This window comes from Zootermopsis nevadensis, unplaced genomic scaffold (assembly GCF_977971745.1).
Source record: "Zootermopsis nevadensis isolate Lab colony 2312 unplaced genomic scaffold, Znev_1.0 Znev_ptg000009l, whole genome shotgun sequence".
Taxonomy (NCBI): Eukaryota; Metazoa; Arthropoda; class Insecta; order Blattodea; family Termopsidae; genus Zootermopsis; species Zootermopsis nevadensis.
The window spans coordinates 814,086-827,229 of NW_028259141.1; the positions used below are offsets into that span (position 1 = coordinate 814,086).

Here is a 13,144-nt window from a genome sequence, read left to right on the forward strand (position 1 = left end):
CTCAAGGAAAGACAGACAAACATCCATTCCTCGGGTTGGATTATAACCCACGATAATGTTTTCAAGCGGTCAAGATCCATGTCGTTAAGTATTGTAAATAAGAACAAGAATTTGATACGACTAACCTAATTTGTCGCACAGATGTTTGTAGAATGTTTTCTGCTCAACTCGGTCTTGCGTTTTCTTCCGGACCAGGAGACGAGGAACTTCCCCCTTCCCCGCTGAAAACAGACGCTGAGTGTAATTTATTTTTGGAATATGAGGAGCCTCGGTAAATAGTAGGCTATGTTACCTGCTCCAATGGCATCCGGAATAAATTTTAAACTAAAAGCAGTTGCTGAGTGCAATTTGATGTTTTGTTTATCTTGCGTGTTCTTTATTTTATTTTTAAATAATTTCCGCCGAGCATATAAAATTAAAGGCAGCGGATGCTGTGTGGCTGGCACTCGAGGGAGATGAGTCCCCCCCGCCCCCCTCCGCCCCCCGTTTTTATATCGCTCAACTTTTCAATTTGTGTACGTCACTGGGGGTGAACCAGTCCCCCTCTGGAGGTTGCTCTTTAAAACTCGTGCGCCGAGAAGGAATCGCCCTTCTTTTATTTTCAGATATTTTTTTTTATCGAAATACGAAATGCAGCTAATATTTCTGGCTGTAGATAACTTAAAACCCCAAAGTACCTTTTGTGTTGCGAACCACTCACCGCGTTTCAGAGATAACTAGCTCAGTACGTAATTATAAAATAACGCCCATGCTTCGTACTCGGCCCGGATACCGGCCATCCTGACTGGGATTTTTGTGGTTCCCCCCAGTCCCTCGAGGCAAATTCTGGGATAGTACCATAAATTAGGCCACGACCGCTTCCTTCCACATCCCTTCCAATTCATTATTCACTATTGTCTTCTCTTCTCACTCGAAGTTTTATAATGTGAGTAATTGGAAAAACGTCGTTACATAAGTACGAGGTGCGATCAGAAAGTTTAAAGACTGTGTCAATAGAGGGCGAACCGGATGTAGTACGAGCTTCTGCCGCTAGGGGGTGCGGCCTACATTCATAGTGAATCAGTGTGCCAGCCGGCATCATCGAATTAGCATTTGTTTCTTAGTTACAGGCGTTTTGGTAGTGCATTACACCGACCCTCCTGCGATTTCGGAATGGCGTGTGCATCAAATTTTGCCAAAGACTCGCCAAAACGGCTACGGAAACCTATGAAATGCTAATGCAAGCATTTGGGGAGTTTGCAAACTTTTGTGTGGCATTCACGTTTTAAAAATGGCCGAACCTCTGTCGATGATGACGAGCGTTCTGGACGACCATCTTCGAGCACGACGCCCGAAAATGTTACGAAGATCGACGTCGTACCATCAACGACTTGTGCGACATTGTTGGGATAGGCTATGGGACCTGTCAGCTGATTTATTCTAAAGGAAGAACTCCACATGCGACGCATCCTGTCTGAGGACCAGAAGCAGAATCGACTTGACTTCTCGTTTGTCAGGAGCTCAAAGATCTTGCAAGAACCGACCCCAACTTCCTTTCTAATCTCCGTGCGACTTCTTCCTCTTCCCAAAGATGAAAGTTCAGCTAAAGGGAAGGAGATTTGAGACGACAGAAGAGATTCAGGCAGAATCGCATATGGTGCTTGACAGGCTGACAAAGAACGATTTCCAGGGATGCTTACAGGCTTGGCAGCGGCGCTGGGATCGTTGTGTTCACTCCCAGGGGAACTACTTCGAGGGTGATGGATGAATTTAATACCTGAGATAAGTGTACGGGTTTTTATAGGCGCAGTCTTTAAACTTTCCGATCGAACCTCGTATAATGTGAATTGAACCCCACTGAGGCAGATGACACTTTGACTGTACTTGGATGTAAGAGGCAAGGAATGATTCGGATGGAACTGATGTGACGATCAACATCTGGAAAGTATTTTTAACGAGAAGCGTTCATTAATTACAGTTTCACGAACTAATTAACCGAAAGTGGGGACATATATAAAAAAATAATCATGTGAAATCTTAGGTAGAGCTACGCACGGTTTCGCCCGGGTACGTGGAGATTCAAGCTGCCTGAGGAAAACCACTGACAAAGGAATCTGCCCTTTCTATGACGTCTATACGTCTCTGTACATGTAATGTAATGAGCGTTGTTGCAGGCTGTGTGTTTGTGTTGCGTCGTTGCTATGGTAACCCTGCTAAGGGATTATCGTCCTTATGATTTTCACTGCTGAAAAGTTTATTCCGAAATTTTTTTATCCTTCGGATTTGAAGTTTTCAAGACGGAGAGTCTGAAGATTTCTGTCGTCTGGGTTGTTGCGCCGTGAAGTCTGGTAGAAGTTAACCGACGTTTCAGAGGTCATACTGCCTCCATCGCCCTGATTACGGAGGTACAGGTTACAGGTTTTAAGCCTCGTTCTTACTCTAAGACGAAAGGAGATCCGTCCTTCCAAAGTTAGAGATTTTAAATGTTTTAAGACATTTGAGACCTCTCACAAGACACGCTGTAGGTTAAAGTTCAAAACAAAAGTACACGCTAATTGTTCACCGGAGCATTTGAGCTTTCAGGGTGTGTTGAAGTACCTTCAAGACGCCGTCCTCTGACATCAATTATGAAAATGTTTTCGTACGCATTTGATTCACCGGCAAGACGATTTTTGAGCTTCTGAAATAAAAAGGAATCCGAAGATGTTCGTCTACCTTCAGCCTATTGAAGTGTTTGACAGCTCCGAAGTGATTGATGGGGGTATGGAGAAACGCGGACCGAAATTGTGAAAGATAAATCTGCCCCGGGGTCATTTTTCTCTCACCACGAAATGCCTTCAGAGTTACCGTTCCTCCGGATGGCGTCTTACCATTCATAGTAATCGTTCAGAATTCCTGATCATACTCTAGCGGTTGAAATCTTTTTGAACAAGTTTTGCCATGTTTCTAAGGGTTGCATATGAGGATCCATAAGCTTATTCAGTTAATTTGGGATAAGGAAGAGATGCCACATCAATGGAAGGAATCCATAATTATTCCTATTCATAAGAAGGGGGACAAGACTGAGTGTGGTAATTACCGAGGAATTTCGCTGCTATCAACCTCATACAAAATTCTATCCAACATTCTTTTGGCAAGGTTAACCCCATATGCGAATGAAATTATTGGGGATCATCAGTGTGGGTTCAGACGAGACAGATCAACGATTGATCAGATCTTTTGCATTCGTCAGATGGTAGAGAAAAAATGGGAGTTCGGTGGGACCGTACATCGATTATTTATAGATTTCAAAAAAGCCTATGACTCTGTGAAGAGAGAAGTGTTATATAATATTCGTATTGAATTTGGTATACCAAAGAAGCTAGTGGGTCTAATAAAAATGTGCTTAAATGAAACCTGCAGCAAAATTCGAGTAGGTAAATATGTATCTGAGACATTCCTCATCAAGAACGGTCTAAAACAAGGAGATGCTTTGTCTCCCTTGCTCTTTAACTTTGCGCTAGAATACGCCATCAGGAAGGTCCAAGGTAGGCAGGAGGGTTTGCAATTGAATGGGACACATCAGCTATTGGCATATGCTGATGATGTTAATTTATTGGGGGACGATATAAATACAATAAAGAGGAACGCAGAAGTTTTACTAGAGGCTGGTAGACAAGTGGGGCTGGAAGTAAATTCAGAAAAAACTAAGTACATGTTAGTATCTCGTCATCAGAAGACAGGCGGGCAAAATTATCTTAGGGTAGCTAATAAATCCTTTGAAATTTTAACAAAGTTCAAATATTTGGGAACAACAACAACAAATCAAAAAGACACTCGCGAGGAAGTTAGGAGGAGATTAAATTCTGGAAATGCTTGCAACTTCTCAGTCCAAAATATTTCGTCTTCCCGTCTGATTTCTAAGAACCTGAAAATTAAAGTATACAAAACAATAATCTTGCCTGTTGTCTTGTATGGGTGCGAAACATGGTCTCTCACTCAGAGGGAGGAACACAGATTGCAGGTGTTTGAGAATCGGGTGTTGAGGAGGATATTTGGGCCTAAGAGGGAAGACGATGGAGTCTGGAGAAAACTGCATAGTGACGAGCTTAAAAATCTGTACTCCTCTCCCAATATTGTCAGGGTGATTAAGTCGAGAGGAATGAGATGGGCTGGGCATGTAGCGCGCATGGATGGGACAAGAGGTGTGCACCGGGTATTGGTTGGGAAGCCTGAGGGGAAGAGACGTCTGGGGAGACCTAGACGTAGATGGGAGGATAATCTCAGGCAGGAGGAAGCCTGAGGGGAAGAGACCCCTGGGGTGACCTAGACGTAGATGGGAGTATAATTCAGGCGGGATCTATGGGAGATAGGAGTTGAAGGAGACTGGATTTTGTTGGCCCAGGACAGGGTCCGGTGGAGGGCTTTGGTTAATTCGGTGATGAACCTTCGGGTTCGGTAAGCCATCTAGTTAGTTAGTTAGTTTTGCCATGTTTCTGGACCCGTAGCTTAGACAAACATCACTCAGTCTTAACGTGAGCCAGTTTATTCCTGTTTAGTCTCCCAAGGCCGATTTAAAAGCCATTTCAACGCTCTTCTGTTCACACGAATATAATTGCTTCTTTGACGTTTAGAAAAGTTTCTTCCTTATTGTGTGCTCCGACCGTCTTATCCCTTTCAATTCATCAATAGTACAATATTTCCTCTGTTTACCTATTTCATTTTCGCCTCTTGGGTTGAAAAATTCTCCTCGCATTTTAATTTTCTTGTATCTGTTGGCGATCACTTACGTCAATTATGTGTTACATTCATTTGGAGCAGGAGATGACATTTCAATTTCATTTCTGGAGATGTCGGGATTAAGTATTCTACAGTCATCTTATAAACCTTCCCATTTATATTTTTTTTCTGTTTGTATTTAGTAAATTGATTTATTAAGTCTGTAATTCTTACTGGGACAGAAATAAGAGATTGTATATTTTTGGGTTCTTCAAAATGAAAGATGATTTTTTTTTCCCACAAAGTATTAAGTTAATCATTTTATTTATTAATACTCTTGTCACATTTGATTTTGACTTGAGGGGAACGGGGGGAGGGGCAGAAATTTTACAAATTAGGTCAATTTATGGAAATTTATGTTACTAAAAATTACGCTAACTTTGGCTTCTGTTACGAACAGATTCATGAGTTCTCTCAATTTTGATTTGACGCTCTCGTTTAGTTGAACATTCGCCCACAGCGAGAGGCGCCACCACATAAAGGGATCGCCGACAAACTCCGTTTTATGACATCACGTGGCTGTCTCTACGGAATCGTACGAGGGTCGCAGGTTCATAACCAGAAGGACCTATCGGCCTAAAAGTATGTCGAAATCCTATGCGATGCGCGCGCATAGGATTTGTCGACGGCAGTGACGTCACTCAAGCACCCCGGTCTGTCAGGAATTACGCCACCCCGGGGGTCGGATGGAGGGTGGCTAATCACGCAGCCGACCGGACCGCCGTAGCCGGGGGAGGGGGGGTCTTAACTGCACTCTTTTTGCAGAAAACAGAAACAAAATTAGCCTTCATCATTTCCAGATGAACCCTCTTTGGTTTTTGTAAGGTACAAAGTGTGTTCTTCACAGTGGAGACCCGGGTTTGATTCCAAGATAGTCCATATGGGTTTAGATGCATTGGGGCTTACGTTTCTTTTCGAATACAAATGCATTCATTTTGGTGACTACTAAATGGGGCTGTTAGGGACCGCAGTTCCTCAGGGACATGCCTTACCCCATCGCAACCACAAATCGGTACAAAATTAATTTATGTGTTCGCGAGAAATACGTTTCTGAGGTAACTGATATGTCGTGGCCTATATAATTTTTCTTTCTACCCTGCTTTTACACGTTCTCTAACTTACATTTGAATCGGGATTCACGTATAATAAAAGTGCGTGGTTAATGAGGGTTGTTACATTTCTCTGTACGTGGAATTTAGGCTGTCTTGCTGCTCGCTGCTTCAGTTAGGTTGCCGTTAACGAGATCTGTTGACAAAACGTCAACTACAGAGACTGTTTAAGGTCGTTAAATATGTTTTATGGCCTCTTCTGTGAAGGAAAGACCAAAATTTATTTTTTTTGCCCGTCTTTCCGTGATTTAGATTGATTTAATCGTGGTCTACTCTGCGGTGACTCGTAAAGAATTCGATACTTGCGTTGAAATTTATTCTACATTCAGAATATCACAGTTATGTGCGGTATATTTTAAAAGTCAAGACAAATTTCACTTATAAACCAAGAATTTAGCGAAGCGTACGTTAAACTTCTCAGCCGTTTGTAACCTAACCTAACCTAACCTAACCTAACCTATCCTAACCTAACCTAACTTAACCTAACCTAACCCAACCTAACCTAACCTAACCTAACTTAACCTAACTTAACCTATACTAACCTAAACTAACCTAACCTACACTAACCTAACCTAACCTATCCTAACCTAACCTAACTTAACCTAACCTAACCCAACCTAACCTAACCTAACCTAACTTAACCTAACTTAACCTATACTAACCTAAACTAACCTAACCTACACTAACCTAACCTAACCTAATCCAACCTAACCTAACCTAACCTATACTAACCTAACCTAACCTAACCTAACCTAAACTTACATAACCTAACCTAAACTAACCTAACCTAACCTAACCTAACCTAACTTAACCTAACCTAACCCAACCTAACCTAACCTAACCTAACTTAACCTAACTTAACCTATACTAACCTAAACTAACCTAACCTACACTAACCTAACCTAACCTAATCCAACCTAACCTAACCTAACCTATACTAACCTAACCTAACCTAACCTAACTTAACCTAACCTAACCTAAACTTACATAACCTAACCTAAACTAACCTAACCTAACCTAACCCAACCTAACCTATACTAACCTAACCTAACCTAACCTAACTTAACCTAACCTAACCTAAACTTACATAACCTAACCTAAACTAACCTAACCTAACCTAACCCAACCTAACCTAACCTACACTAACCTAACCTAACCTAACCTAACCTAAATTAATTTTGAATTTGTGAAGCTCAAACTCCAATTGTTCCTCATCAGGACTTTCCTACTTTGTTGTTATTCTTTTTTCGAGGCATGGTCCAGTTTAATTCTTGTAGGAAATACCATAGAACTCTTTTTAGTATAAAGAAACCAAAACATAACCCATATTTTGGTACATGACAATGTGTCGAGCTGAACAGTACCACATAAGTCGTACACACCAATTTTTTTTTAAATTTCCAAATGCCATATTATATCATTGTAATACGCTATTTATTTATAAGTGAATTATTTAATGTAACATTAAATTCGCAGTCAGTCTAAGGGGTTTTGGGGGGGGGATCCCTGATCGAACTTCTAATGGTCGCCACTAGTCGGCAGCACTCGCTTATTAAAAAGTTAAAGGGCTATTGATCTTTTCGCTAATTTTTGGTCCAACTCAGCCTGATTTTACAGCAGATAACGAGACACTACGCAAAGCCAGGGTAGTTGCACGATGGAAAAGTTTTAAAGAATCTTCTTGATACTCGGTTTTTTTTTTTGGATCTGTATCGGATTGTGGATCACGGGGACGAAATTTTATGTTCAGACTCGCCGCTGTTAAAACCCTTAAAATCTTATGTCTCTCGTTACGTAAGAAATCTCATCGACGTGGGAATAATATCTAAAATTCTACTCTTACGTTTGAATGTTTAGGTTAGAGACGTTATAAAATGCGTTTGACAACAAAATTCTCTGAACTTAATAGTCCTTTTCGACATGGAAATTCCATTAATTTTAACTTTATTCATCCTGTCGTTTCCAGTCTTCTGTCCAGCCTCTCCCCTGCGTGTAGCGAGCGTAATGGACCGCTGTGCTAGCCTCTGAGGGCCCCCTCGAGCGTCCATGTCTCCTCTGGCCGGACAATCTTTCAGTCCGAAGAGGTCCTCGTAGCTTACAAAGTGCAGACGGGTTGCGTTAAGTACCCATTCAGTTCTGAAGTCGGCTGATGAAAGCAATGGCTTCGTTCTGTACATCATGACAAATAAAAAGGACATCACGAAGAGTGATTTGGAGTTTCTGTGATTTTTAAAACTGCCCCACGTTTACAAATTACGTGCAGACAACGGGACAGCCAAGCTGTTGTTTCGAAATTATAAGTTGATGAAGATAAAATTTGTGAACGTGTCATTTTAAGAGTTCGCTTTTCGTTGGGTTTATAATATTCGTTCACATAAAATGGGGGACGAACAAAGACTCTGTGGGAGACCCGCCATGTGTATTTATCCGCGTGATTGTGTTTTGGGTCCGTACGATGCACTGACAATACATTCCATTCGAAGATATTTATCTCTTCTCAGGATGGCATGTTCACGGATTAAAACCTGCCCTATCGCTTATGATTCAGTTTACGAGGTGTTCCTGATTAAATGGCGAAGGCAGAATACTATCGTGTCCAATTTCTTCTTTCGGAGAGTTGACGTAATATTATAGCAGTCTGACACTGACCGGGATTCAAATGAGAGATGGAAAATTCTGGAATAAGTCACGTGAGAATTAGACGGGCGAGTGCAAAATCTGGTATGTAATTCGATGTATACGCAGAAGAAATTTTATGTTTAATAAGCTCTACGCCTTTGGAAAAGGAAGGAGATTAAGAATTCAGAATGAAAAATAGGATAAAATAACGTGGGTAAGGATGAAGGGAAAATATATACAGTTGAATAGATCGAAGACAGTCTCTGGTGCTTTTAAATTCCGTAAATTTCCCCCAAATCAAGCAAAATTAACCGACTAAAAGCCAGTACAAACCGAGAATTCTCTTTGACGTTGAAGTTGTTATTTCGTGTTTGGCTACACTGTAACTAATATGTTTTTTTCTCGTGATAAAGTTACATTTCATGTGGCTTGTATAGATAAACATAATAGTAGTTCATTATGGGTGCGAAACATGGTCTCTCACTCTGAGGGAGGAACACAGATTGCAGGTGTTTGAGAATCGGGTGTTGAGGAGGATATTTGGGCCTAAGAGGGAAGACGATGGGGCGTGGAGAAAACTGCACAATGACGAACTCAAAAATCTGTACTGCTCCCCCAGTATTGTGAGGGTGATTAAGTCGAGAAGATTGAGATGGGCTGGACATGTAGCGCGCATGGATGGGGCAAGAGGTCGGGAAGCCTGAGGGGAAGAGACCTCTGCGGAGACCTAGACGTAGATGGGAGGATAATTCAGGCGGGAGGAAGCCTGAGGGGAAGAGATCCCTGGGGAGACCTAGACGTAGATGGGAGGATAATCTCAGGCGGGATCTATGGGAGATAGGAGTTGAAGGAGACTGGATTTTGTTGGCCCAGGACAGGGATTTTGGTTAGTTCGGTGATGAACCTTCGGGTTCGGTGAGCCATCTATTTAGTTAGTCAATAGTAGTTCGTAAAAAGAATATATTTTTTACGGTATTCATATGAACATCCTACAAAGTGTGTGTGTGTGTGTGTAGGGGGTGGGGTGTAGGCGTGGAGTGGGGTCTCATATAGTCACTTGTCTTTATAATATCTAATATCCGGTACGTGTTGTTATTCAAGTCCAGCTTTCAAATTAGGATGCCTTGATAAACTTCATCGCAGTTTCAATATTTTATTTCTGTATACTTGTACAATTGTATTCGCCTTCTTGTCTGTTTGTATCGAAGTTGATTTTGATGTTATATGTCGCATTGTTATTAATGTTTTGTAATATTTTGACAAAAATTGTAATGTCTTCGTTGATACACGTAATTTTTGCCCATTTTTAATGTGTTTTTTTCGGGTCATGCTTTTGTTTTATTTATAATCACATTATAATTTTTGCAATAAAATTAAAAGTTTCGTGCTACTTGTGTATTTTTCAAGTGTGTTGAACAAATTTGATTCACGACTCTTCGGTCTGTAGTCCCTTTTTACGCTAAGTTACGGGTATAAGTTCACGTAAATCTCCAAAATTCATGAGACGCTGGAAATATATTTAAGCGAATTTCACAAAATATACGTCTGTCATCAAATGGCTTCTATGAAGTGAGCATGGATTTTTTTCCAATATACGACACTGATTACAAATAAGTCACGAAAATAATGACAATACTAATTAAATTAAATATTTCGATTGTTTTGTCAAAACTTCTGCAGTAGTCAAACGTTCCCGTAGCCCGTGATTCAGACTCGTTTTTCGTCATCTTACACTACCATCGATAGTTGATACAGAGCTGAGATGCCCTCGAGGTACGCTCAGCTCGACCCTTTGTGTGTCGCCACGTCCAGCGGCGAGTTAGGGTTTTTCGTGCTCGTCAAATCTCGCGGGTTCAAACCCGGTCGAGGTCGATGGATTTTCTAAGGGTGATAACTTCCTTTGGAAGGGAATTGAAGTCGTTTGTTCCATGTCGTAGATTTACGGCATGTAAAAAGAATCTTACGAGCATGAACGAGATGTTTCGTAAGCAAAATTCAGGGACCATTTCTCACCCAAGTCTCTCCTGATTCTCTACTAGATGGCTCTGGCAGTCTAAATCATGATTGGGTAGAAATTGTGTAGACTCAGTGGGCTGGTCACTTACTACTCGCAATCGCTCACTTCGAAGACTAAGAAACCTCTGATTGGAGGTAGCGAAAACCCACACAGGAAGAAGTTAGCTTCAGAATAAAGAGTACGATGTTAATGGAAGTGAATTATTGAGTACTTTAAAGAATTAATCCCATTGATTTGTGCGTGCTAGTATGTAGAGTTGTCTCTTATACGATCACAAGTGTGTGAGTATGTGGAAAGTATTGACAGTAGGTGGAAAGCTGTCTTTATTAATTATTTAAATGCTGATAGCTCTTCACGTTAAGCTGTGATGCGTGTGGAGTAAGGACGCATTTGTATTGTGTACGTTGTTTTATTATTAACCTCGTTACGCTATTTTAATTGTCCACTAGACGTTTCTGTGATTGATAAACTCCGAAGCCGTCATTCTCCTTGCAATAAATATTTAAACTCTCTTAGTGTAAATGGCTGTGACATGTATTGACTTGGTTCTGTGTAAAATACATTTGCATTCTGGCGTATAAAATGTGCCTGATGCCTGTCAGACACGTGTCTTTTTGTCGTTGATTTGTTGCTGTTGAATTTGTGTTCTGTTGGAGCTTTATATATTTTTTTCTCTGCTGTACGAAGTTTCGGATAATGTCAGAGGAGAGAGACGTTTTGAGCTTTGTTGGTTCTGTAATTGATTTTGGTGTCGTATTTATAAAAAAAATTCTTTTTGTCAGTTTTACAAATGTTATCAATTTGTATTTGTGCTAAATTCGTTCAGACAGCATTATGTTTGTATTTATTATTATTATTATTGTTCCATCTATTCGCCATTTGACAGAGTATTTACTTCTACGTACCCCAGACAAATCTATTTCCGAAAGACATTTTGTTTTTAATACGTGTTATATTCATTATATATTTTATTGTTAGAGATGACTACATATTTTACGACATCCTCTTTCGAATGACGTATGAAGATCCCAAAATGGCTGTCTTCTGAAGTTCCCTGATGTCGTGTTCGCCCGGAATGTTGGCCAAATATTTTCTGAGTGACTTGGAGACAATTCCAGTTGCTCCTATAAATATTTGGGATTACTTTTGCTTTCACTCTCCACATTCGCTGTATTTCAACGAGAAGTTCCTTCTATTTCAAGATCTTATCCGGTTTCTTCTTAATTACATTCCTCTCAGTTGGTATTGCTGTATCAATTAAGAGACAAGTTCCATTTTTGTTTCGGATTATAATATCTTTTTTTTTATTTAAAATGGTTCTGTCTGTTCTGACTTGTTGGTTCCACGAAATAATTAATTATAATTATTATAAGTCATCTTTCGCGAAGGCTGCACCCAAAATGGCGCTGTATTTGAAATTGTGTTCCATTTTGTACCGTGATTCGCACAGAAAGGACGTGTCGGTCTTCTTTACAAAATATTTTGCACGGAGAATCCACTAAGCTGTTGACTGCACCTGCAAAACTGCAAGTTCCTGTCTCGAGGTCATCCCACGCCCGAATATGAGTTGTATCTGCAACCAGCGCTTCGTTCGACCACTGTAGTAGTTAGGCGACAGTGTCGAGCTCTGGCGGAGAAAATCCAGGTGCTTCTCGATGTTTCCATCAGCCATCTTGTTGTTTCGCGAACGTTCCCTTGTGCGGTGTTTGGTTTGAGTGCTCGGCGCAGTGGAAATGGACTCCGTAACTTCAGTTCTTCCAAAGGTTAGCTGTCGTTTGCATTTTAACCTGACGTATTGTTATTTTAATAATTACTTAGATAATTACTGCAAGATAATTCAAAACACAGTGTGTGACGTGTCGCCAGATATTTAGAACAAATGTTCTCGTGGTGTTACCAAGACCGTCCAGTCAATTAGATCATTGCAGCTGATTTCGATATCCCATTAAATTTGCTTACAATCAGTTTACCATCTAACAGCTGAGGAAACATCGCTAAGGATCACTCGCGTTTCCCTTGGGCCACTGTTGCAGTGATATAAGAAATCCCAGCAGGAGACTAGTGCCACCGTCGCCTCAGATCCTAATACACCGTTCTCCTAACTTTATCCACCCTGGAGATGGGCAGGAGAGTCTTTGTGGCAAGCGTCTGACTGGGAGGTTGGCTTAGTATCTGAGACCTGTCATATCGAAGTGTAATCTGTCCGTCCGTCTGTGCACATGGACTTTCTTTAGATTCGTACAGTTTTTGCTGTAATTTTTATGTCTGAGCTGTGGATTTACCGGATTCTGACGAGGAACGTCCTGTTTACCGCATTGAGGGTACGTTTTTGCCCTGGTTGAAGGCACAAGCCACTGACGAGAAGTTACGGATCTCAGACTCTGTTCAAATTGCGTATTCTGCCCAAAAGAATCTAATATCTGGTCCATGTGAAATGAAGAGATGTTGAATGAAATCGGCGTCTTGTCTCTTTTGGGGGAAGAAGTTGGGTTAGGTTAGTCTCATTGACATTTAACTCTTTTATCAAATAAATTATCATCTGGTTCGCATATTTTATAATTACGAATATTTGAATAATCATGAACACCGAATGAGTAAGTAACTTAATATTTGTGACTTTGCTTCAGAAACTTTCTTCCTAACCTAACCTAAAAAATATTAC

At 40.7% G+C, this 13,144-nt stretch overlaps 1 protein-coding gene across 24 annotated transcripts in view; it reads left to right on the forward strand.

The window, feature by feature from the left end:
* The window catches only part of LOC110826776 (agrin-like), a 741,485-nt gene that overhangs the window by 550,481 nt on the left and 177,860 nt on the right, over positions 1-13,144 (forward strand). The window contains exon 1 of one of the 24 annotated variants that reach the window (XM_087345746.1): positions 12,173-12,245. The exons of the other annotated variants lie outside the window; for them this stretch is intronic. The gene's annotated coding sequence lies outside the window, so the exon portion shown is untranslated. Of the gene's footprint in view, positions 1-12,172; positions 12,246-13,144 lie in introns of those variants that run through there. 24 annotated transcript variants of the gene reach the window in all.